We start from the raw sequence: 10,060 nt of genomic DNA on the forward strand, positions 1-10,060 counted from the left end.
GAGGGCACGCCTGGGGGGCTCAGTGGGTAAGCATCTGCCTTCAGCTCAGGTCATGATCCTGGGGTCCTGGGATCAAGCCCCACATCAGGCTTCCTGCTCAGCGGGGAGCCTGCTTCTCCCTCTCCCTCTGCCTGCTGCTCACCCTGCTTGTGCTCTCTCTCTGTCTCAAATAAATAAATAAAAATCTTAAAAAAAAAAAGTTCTCACAAAATAAATGTAACATTCCAGTCTCGGATAAATTCTTCCACAAAATAGGAATCAGCATTGCTCAGGGCACCTGGGTGGCACAGTCAGTTAAGCACCCGCCTCTTAGTTTTCAGCTCAAGTTATGATCTCAGGGTCGTGGGATCGAGCCCCATGTCTGGCTCTGCACTCAGCCTGGAGTCAGCTTGAGATTCTCTCTCTCCTTCTCCTGCTCATGCTCTCTCGCTCTCTAAAATAAATAAATAAATCTTAAAAAAAAAAAAAAAAAGATGGGGGCGCCTGGGTGGCACAGCATTTAAGCGTCTGCCTTCGGCTCAGGGCGTAATCCTGGTGTTATGGGATCTTGCCCCACATCAGGCTCCTCTGCTTTGAGCCTGCTTCTTCCTCTCCCGCTCCCCCTGCTTGTGTTCCCTCTCTCGCTGGCTGTCTCTATCTCTGTAAAATAAATAAATAAAATCTTAAAAAAAAAAAAAAGAGGGGCACCTGGGTAGCGCAGTCGTTAAGCGTCTGCCTTTGGCTCAGGGCATGATCCCAGAGTCCTGGGATTGAGCCCCACATCAGGCTCCTCCGCTATGAGCCTGCTTCTTCCTCTCCCACTCCCCCTGCTTGTGTTCCCTCTCTCGCTGGCTGTCACTCTCTGTCAAATAAATAAATAAATAAATAATCTTTAAAAAAAAAAAAGGAAGAAAGAAAAATGCATGACTCTTTTCACTTTTTGAGGCTGGCATAACCCGTACCAACAACCAAGGTCAGTGTGGAAAAGGAAAGCTACAGGATAATTCTACTCATGAACGTGACACAAAATCATAAACACCAGCAAACTGAATCCACGTATACATAAGGAAAAAGACAGTACAACGGGATGAATTGACTGCATAACAGAGCAAAAGAAAAACATCTCATGACCATCTTAATAGATGAAGAAAGCGTTCAATAAAATTCAACATCTACCATGATAAAAAAATAGTCAACTAGAAAAAGAAGAAAATACTTTTTTTAAAACCTACCCCACATGTAATAAGAAAGGGTGAGTGCACCAAACTGGGTGGGCCCAGAGCAGTGCCTTGAAGACCAGGGACATGACAGCAGCTACAACCACTTCTCAGCGTCTCCCTGGAGATCCTGGCCTGCCCAGGAAGGCGAGGACGGAACCACAGAAGAGAGTCTTCCGAGAACCCACCCAAGGCTGACTTTGTGTGAAAAACAGGTTATGGGAGCAGGGAATGTTTTAAGACAGTTTCCGCACGCTACATAAATTCAAGTTCTGCTAATCATAAAACTTTTGCACACAGTGTGGCGTTTTCAGAGGGACATATATGCAAGGCCCACTGCCCAGGCCACGTTGTAAGTCAACTAAAAAGTAATATTGGGAGAAGCAAAAGGCTACCAGAAATTGTTGAAAACATCGTAGCGTATCCAGCCTTAGTAAGTCACAGCGCACAGTAAGCCCAGGTCAGCTCTGGGAGTGCAGAGACCACAAAGCTCAGAGGCTCCACTACCCACCCTCGGGGGAGCAGGGGCATCTCCTGCCTCGCAGGCCCTTCAGAGCTCAGTAAAGACCCAAACTAACAGAGGTGGAAGATTCCCGTCCTGGAGGAACTAATTTCTACAAACACGTGCTAGAAACAAACCAAAAAAACAAAATAAAACAAAAAAACACAAAACAAAACAAAAAAACAAACAAGAAAACCACCCTTGTGAGAAAGAAAGCCACTTTGTGCCAACAAGGTCATCTATTCTCATGGATATTTGGTCTGAGACATTGCCAGCAGCTTCCTGGCATTTAAGCATCTCTCTCCGAGATCACAGGATGCCATCAGGGGAGCAAAAAGGAGAACAGACCCCTTTGGCCATAAAACAATTCGAAGCTTTTTGTAACATGTAAGATAATGCAAATCAAGTTTCTTTTTCAGCTTTGAAGCAGGGTGCCTGTATCACTGTCTGATTTTTAGGGCAGTGTTTATTCCAGATCAGTGTCCACTTCAAAAATAGAACTTCCCCTTTCCCCATCCAAGTGTGTTTTTATCTTTCATCTACAAAAAAAATTTGCAATTTCTAAAGTTTCTCAATGTTGACAGTCCCCAGACTCCGATCGAAGCAAGGCTTTCTGTAATAATTATGTTTCCCAGTCTGGGGGGATTTTGGTGTTTCTGACAGCTCCGACTCTGGGGCAGCTTGAATTTCCTTCCTCTTTCTCTTCCACATTTTTGCTTCCTTGATCTTTGTGACTGGGGAAATTTTTTCCTCTCCGAGTCACAGTCTCTTACTGTTAAAAAAAAAAAAAAATCTTATCACCGTCACCTTCACATTCCCTTTCTGGTTCCTATTGCCCGGAGTCCTTGTAGCATTCCGAAGATAACGATGGACAGCACACTAGACTGGTGTCCGGAGAGCACGGCTTCCCAACGCTTTCTCTTCCAGGTGTGGAGAAAAGAGACTGGGTGTGTAGGAAAAGCCCTGGGTTCAAGTCCTCATTCACCTCATCTTGGGCAAGATGGATCCCCTCTGTGGGCCTTTGTTTCCTCCTCGGTAAAGGAAACGTTGGTCTACAGCAGGGATTCCAGAGGCAGGCAGCAAATGTAAAGGAAGGGAGCACAATGAGCCTAAGGAAAATCCCAGTGCCCAGCAGGCAATAGGGGGTGGTAGGGACTGCAGAGATCCCGTACAGGCGCCTCCTGAGCTGAGGACTTCTTCTCAACCACTGCAACTCAATTCAACTACCATAGGAATTTGAACTCTGCGCTGCCAGTCGTCTGGTTGTCGTCTGATTTCTCAAAGGAGCCCTGAAACATGGATTTTTATTTGAATTCTGATTTTTTTAAATTCCTTAATTCTTTTTTGAGTAAACCCCTAGAGTCTCTCTTAGGTCGGATGTCATATGATCCTAAGAATATGCCTGGTGGTTCTGCCACCATGGAACTTTCAGAGAACCTTCCACATGCCTCCCTCCAGTTTTTGTGAATGTTCCCGGAGCTTTGTATCAGGGTACCTCAGTCTATAAGGCTTTGTTGCGGATTGAGGAATGACTACCTCATCCTCAGGGGAGAAACATTTTGGAGCTAGGGTTTCCTCAGAGACAGGATTCTCCGAAGTCTGACTCCTCGGCCTAGAGTAAGCGAAGGGTGAGCTCGCACTGAAGGTTCTGCCTGGAGACCAGTCTCTCCCCTGGGAACAGGCCAGCACCATGGCATTCGCCCGCTCCGGTGCTGGGATTCATGGTCCTTTCCCTGCTGCATTTTCTCACCTGTCATTAACCCTTCCCAAACTACTCTACACTGTCCAGCTCACCCCCAGGAAACCAACCAGCAACGTCTGGTAGGTCTGACGAGGCCCAGTGCCTCAGGTCCCTCTCCTACTTGGTTCCTGAGACCACCCCTCCTCCAGCCAACACGTCTTAGCTACTTCTGCTCTGCCTATCCTTAGGGTCCGCGCATATGCAATCACTGACTGACTTTCCGACCTGTGCTCTCCAGCACCACTGCAGGAAAGGAGAGAATGAGACAAAATGGCTAAGAGCCCATGCTTTAAATACAGAAACACGGGGGTTTGAAGCAGTAAGGACAGAAAAGCCTAATGCTGCTACTCCCTGGCTTTGTGATCTCAGTTACATTGCTTAGTGTCTAAACCCCAATTGCTTCACCTGTAAAATGTGTACAGTAATACCTCTCTGTGGTGGTTAACTTCTATGTCAGCTTGGCTGGCCCATGGTGCCCACGGAGGTAGTCAAACACTATTCTGGATGTGTCTACAAAGAGGTTAACAGTTTTGGGATGAGGTTAACAGCTAAGTCATTAGAGTTTGAGATTGCCCTCCATAATGTGGGTGGGCCTCACGCAATCAGGTAAAAGACCGCACAGAGCAAAAAGACTGACCTCCCCCGAGCTAGAGCTATTTCCGCCAGGAGACTGCCTTCAGGCTTCACCTGCAGCATCAACACTCCCCAAGTCAACCCGCAGGCCGCTCTACAGATCTGGGGCTTACCAGCCGCATAGCACATGAACCAATCCCTTCAAATCACTTCCTCTCCATGCTCCTGGGTGGCTCAGCCGGTTGAGCATCCAATCTTGGTTTCAGCTCAGGTCAGGATCTCAGGATCACAGGATCAAGCCCCATGTCAGGCTCCGCACTCATTGGAGAGTCTGCTTGAAGATTCTCTCCCTCCGTCTCTACCCCCGCTTGCTCGTGCTATACTCTCTCTCTAAAATAAATAAATAAATAAATAAATAAATAAATAAAATTTAGTAAATAATTTTAAAAAATCTTTCTCTCAAATATATATAGAAAATTATATAAATATATATAATCGGAATATCTATGCTATAGCTCTTTGAGAGAGTATAGACCTACATATAGCAGACACAGATACACTGTATGTGCTCTGGAGAGAGAGACGTATATCTATACCATATCTATATCTATACACACACACAGTTCTATTGGTTCTGTTTCTCTGGACCCCCGATGTATGGGTTCTTGTAAGGATTACACGAAAGAAGGTTGGTAAAAGATGAATTACATTGTGCCTGGCGTGTATAGATCTCTCAATAAGTGGTAAAAAGGGACAAATGCTTCTAGCTGGCTCCATTTCGTCCCTCGTTCTCTCCATAGAGCCCAGGGCCCCAGATGCCGGCGGCCTCACCCCAGCACTGCTGTGTCTTTGGCTCAGGTGGATGCAAGACTCAGGTTTAGGCTGGAGGAGGATGGAAGAACAGGCCGCCCTTGCCATGAGATTCTGGGCACCACGGATTCAGGTGTTGCTGGGGGATAGCTGCAGGTGCGGGGACTAGGATGGCCACATCTAATACCTTCTGAAATTAGAAAAGGCCCCCGTTAGCCTCCTCAAAGACCACTAGGCGTTAGGCCAGCCTAACATGATGTAACACTAACAAGAGCTCTCCAGATACCGAGCAGGCTACCATCGGGCCGAAAGGAGAAACTATCCCAGTATGGGCTAAGCCAACAAACCGTAAAGGAAACAAGGAAGACAGAAATACTTTCTGAAAGGTGAGCCCTCACACATTCCTACTGCCCTTTATTTACTCAGGGTCTGGGCACCTGGCCCTAGCGGGGATCAGCCAGACCAAAGAGCCTCCCTGCTCCCAGCAGCATTGCTGTCTCCCCGTAGACCCCGCCCCAGGGGAAGGGTCTCTGGAAACTGTCTGCCCTTCTCCTGGACAGCTGCTTCCTGGGAGTGGCAGCTATAGATTTCTGCCCCAGTTGTTTTTGGCTTGGCCAACCTAGCTTTGAGGTCCTCCTGACCGCTCTGAAGTCATCCCGTCCTGGATCTCCATCCCCGGCCTCTGCATTGTTTGCATTTCCTGTGCTGCTTCACTTCCTTACCTTAATAGGGTCGCACCTTCCCGGCACCCCTGGGCTCCTGGCAGGACGCCACAGCATCGTTGCAATTGTTTCGTACAATTTCGAATTGCGGTCCCTTAAGGTGCCTGCAGGGGCTACAAGACTGAATGTCACAGGAATGCGGGGCCTGACTTCAGACATGGTCTGTATCTCTAGGACCAGCTGCCTGATATTGGAATTGGGTGGGGAGGAATCCCAGGTGCCCGGCAAGGAATCCTGAAGCGGGATGTGCGCCGCACAACGAGGTTTAAATGGAGTCCTGAGGCTCCCTTTCACCTGGGTCTCCTAAGTCAGGTGAGCTACCAGACCCCAAGAGCAGATGGCCACAGGCCTGACCCCTGCTCCAGGAGTCCCTCCCCTTCATGGACAAGCTGCTCCCCCGCCGGCCTCTTCCACAACAGTGACCTGGAAACCCTGCCCCCAGTTGCATTAGGGTCTTGCGCTCACTGTGGCGCTCGGCAGTCAGTGCCAAACAGGTGGAATCAATCGTCCTCATCCTAGTTCAGACCTCCCTGATGAGAAGGTTCCAGAGACTTTAAAATGGGGGAGGGGGAAACGGGCTAATGGTGATTCTAAAACATTATTCATTGAAAGGCATGTTCTTATTTCAGAAATGTTAAAAGATGGGGAGGAGGGGGTCCTAAAATGGATAAAACACAATATTAAAGACCTGGGAGTACTTTTTAGCAGCTAAGTGATTTGTTTGGGGTACAAGGCGTATCTATTCCATGACCTTATATCATTGATAATTAGTGGGTGACTACAAAAATCATGGTAATATATGACATTTTCATTGTGTTTCCCACTTTAGAGCATGTGAAAGACTTCATCGTTCTTCATGCATCTAAGAGAAATCCTAAAGATGCCAATCTGATTTTCCTCCTCTATCCAGAAAGTATTCTTTCTTACTGGGAGAGAAGCTAAGTTCCACAGAAGGAAAGAACAGATGGCATGGACAGAAGAGAAAAATAACAGCACATGCAGAGGAGGGGGAGGGTTTGGGGGGGGTCGGGAACTTGAGCCAAGGGTGTGGAGTATGTGTGTGAGGAAGGGATCGTCTGTGTATTGTGTGCTTAGATCTGCTTCACTGTCCAGGAGATATGAGGAAGGAGTAGAATTCCTTTGTCATTTCTTTTGGCTATTGTATTGTACTTCTTAAGTATGACAGCTTTTTTTTTTTTTTTGAGAAAAGGAGGGGGAGGGGCAGAGGGAGAAGGAGAACTTCAAACAGACTCCAGACTCAGTGTGGAGCCCAACACGGGGCTGAATCTCACAACCCTGATATCGTGACCTGAGCCAAAATCAAGAGTCTGAGGCTTAACTGACTGAGCCACCCAGGCGCCCCAGTACGACACCATTTTGAGACTGAACCACTTGGGTCCAGGCTTTTAAGGGGAACATGAATTTTAATGCTGTAATAGAGCAGGGCAAACATCATTCAGTGGAGTATTTAAAGTAATTAAAGCATAGTTTTAACAATGCTAATACTAATCAATTTTCACTGAGTAAATACATAAATCCTTCATATATTCAGAATGGTAGAAGGGGCAATGTCAGTTCACAGATGCTGTAAAACATCCTGTTTCAATGAAGGTATGACAACTAAATTGAGTAAGTGTTTTGTTTGCACCAAATGATCAACTTGCTTTGTCAATTGTTCCAAAATTTGGTGGATCTGTATGTTGCCCATGATGACACTGTTTTTGTTTGTTTGTTTGTTTGTTTGTTTGTTTTTTAAANAGATTATTTATTTATTTGACAGAGATAGAGACAGCCAGCGAGAGAGGGAACACAAGCAGGGGGAGTGGGAGAGGAAGAAGCAGGCTCATAGCAGAGGAGCCTGATGTGGGGCTGGATCCCAGAACGCTGGGATCACGCCCTGAGCCGAAGGCAGACGCTTAACCGCTGTGCCACCCAGGCGCCCCCCATGATGACACTGTTAATTACTATTAAAGAGACTTGTGCCTGGGGCGCCTGGGTGCCTTGGTTGGTTGGGCATCAGACTCTTGGTTTTGGCTCAGGTCATGATCTCAGGGTCCCAGGATTGAGTCCTGTGTCGTCGGGTCTCCATGCTCAGCTGGGAGCCTGCTTCTTCTCTCTCTCTCTCCATCTGCCCCTGTCCCCTCCTCATGTACTCTCTCTCTTAAAGGAATAAATATATCTTAAAAAAAAAAAAAAAAGACTTGTGCCCATCAATTCCACACCTCAGAATTACCCAAGAGATTAATGAGGAAGTGCAGAGACATGAGTGAAGCTGGCTTGTGTGTACAGGAGGGCTTGTTGGCTGTAGGATCGTCTGAAGGACAAACAGCGAAGCCTGAAATCAGGACAAACGTGCCAGGGCTCTGCAATTGATGATAATAGGAAGGAGGGACAGTGATTAACAGAAGGGCAACATTTTGAGTGTGAGGCTAGAGGACCAACATCAAGGTTTGATGCCTATGAATGTAAATTTCCGAGATTGGGGGTTTGCACAGAGGCCATGTCAGAAACTGGACCTGTAGGTAAGATGAGGGCACATGGCCTCTGGCCATCAGGTCTTGCTGGTCTCACTGCAGCATGGTGGGGAACGTCCCTATCCTAGGAAGCTTTTGGTAAATTATTATCTACACTTGTACAAAATCAATCCGTCTACTTTACAATCTATTGTTCCAGGAGAGTTCAGTTATTGCCCTAGGTAAGAGCTTGGTATTTGGACATAGTTTAAAATATATTGCTTTGAAAATACTGAATTTGTTTCTACTTTTATGATATATAAAACCGGGTGTCTTGTTTAAAGTACTTTTATGGTGCCAAGTGAGTACACTTCCATGGATGAAAACTTCAAAAACCGAAAGACACACCTGGTCCTGGTAAGGATTAAAACAAACAGAAGGAAGTATTAAATTCTAGGCAAACAGTGGCTTCCTTGTATCACCCAGACGACAGAGGGACTCAGGCAAAATGCAACACCCAGACAGAAGTTCACAAAGGTACCTGCTCCCACCATTTCTGCACCTTCCTCCACCTCCCCCTTCTTTCTGTCTCCTCTCCTACCAAACTGCCCAGGAAGTAAAGGAAAGGAGATGAGTTCCTGAATCTGCCCGCCTATCTGGATGACTCTGGAGAGCTCCCTTCTGCAATCTGAGGAGGTCCCCAAGAGGTATACCAGAATAAACGCGGGGCTAACAGGCTGTGGGCATTCTCCGGAGGAATCAAAATCCCCTCAAGTCTCCTGGATTACTGAAGCCAGTTCTTAGGTCCAGAAAGTGTGAGAGTCTGGTGCCAGTGACTGGCAAGCCCCTTAAGCTCGTGCTACAGGTACCCCTGAATGAGACAGGAGGCGGTAGATTTATGAGAGTGGGGACCAAGTTCGCATTCCTGTTCATGTCCAGCAGGATGAACTTACCAGTTGCCTGGAGGAGGCCAGGCTGGGGATGAGAAGGTCAGCTCTGTCAAAGAGCGAGGCAGTGGGCTATGGCACAGATCTGGGGACCCGGGAGTGATGCTGGGAGGCATTCCCATGGCAGCTGGCACACCAGGTCTCTCTCCCAATCTGTGCTTGTATATTTCTAAAAATATGCTTCTCTTCATTTTCTCTTGTTTGTTTTAGCCCATTTTAAAGAATATAGAATTTGATGGGGCACCTGGGTGGTACAGCAGTTAAGCGTCTGCCTTCGGCTCAGGGCGTGATTCCAGCGTTCTGGGATCGAGCCCCATATCAGCCTCCTCTGCTATGAGCCTGCTTCTTCCTCTCCCACTCCCCCTGCTTGTGTTTCCTCTCTCACTGGCTGTCTCTATCTCTATCAAATAAATTAAAAAAAAAATAAAGAATATAGAATTTGAAATCAGAAAAACCAGGACATAAACCTGGGTGCTTTGTAGTGTAACACTGAATGATCTTGGGGAAATTTGTGTAAGTCCGGAGTCCCATCTAAAATGAGGATAATTGGTCATACCTACCACACAGAGCTGTTTAGAGACTTACATAAGATCATTCTTTAAAGAAGGGCTTTGTAAGGTTCTGTATATGTTAATTATTATTTTAAAAACCTTGGCCCTGGCTTTCTTGTGTGTGTTTGCTACCCCCCTTTGTTTTTGCCACCCACCAATTTTACAAACCAGCCTCCTGTATCTTCATCCAAGTTGTTCAAAGAGAGACAAAGGGGGGGGGTGGGCAAGGGTAGGGGAGGACCCGGACAGGATCTGGCTGAGGACAGAGTTCCATTGTTCTATGCCAGCAGTCTCCCTCAAGCTGTCACTAATCAGCACATCTGATTAATGACAGCAACATTTTTTAACCAGCCAAGAACTAATCCATTTGTCCGAAATCAGCCTGTGTTTCCCAATCTCCTAAAAGAGATCATGAAAGGATTTGTCAAACCCCTTAAAATCCAGGACGTTACCCTCATGACCCTCCCTTGATCTGGCAGTCCCATTTTTTCACAAAGGAAATCAGATTTGCTAGACCACGTTCATCCTTACTGAACTCAGGCTACCTTCATGAATCACCTTTAGA

General features: G+C 46.8%; 1 long non-coding RNA gene across 1 annotated transcript; it reads right to left on the reverse strand.

The window, feature by feature from the left end:
• Positions 1-809: 809 nt before the first annotated feature.
• On the reverse strand, positions 810-6,779 carry LOC117804448. The gene is made up of 5 exons (XR_004628909.1): positions 5,545-6,779; positions 4,844-5,012; positions 4,186-4,402; positions 3,868-3,949; positions 810-2,987 (listed from the first exon to the last, which is right to left on the reverse strand). It is a non-coding gene; the product is annotated as an uncharacterized LOC117804448 (long non-coding RNA).
• Between the last annotated feature and the right edge of the window lie 3,281 nt (positions 6,780-10,060).

This window comes from Ailuropoda melanoleuca, chromosome 11 (assembly GCF_002007445.2).
Source record: "Ailuropoda melanoleuca isolate Jingjing chromosome 11, ASM200744v2, whole genome shotgun sequence".
NCBI lineage: Eukaryota > Metazoa > Chordata > Mammalia > Carnivora > Ursidae > Ailuropoda > Ailuropoda melanoleuca.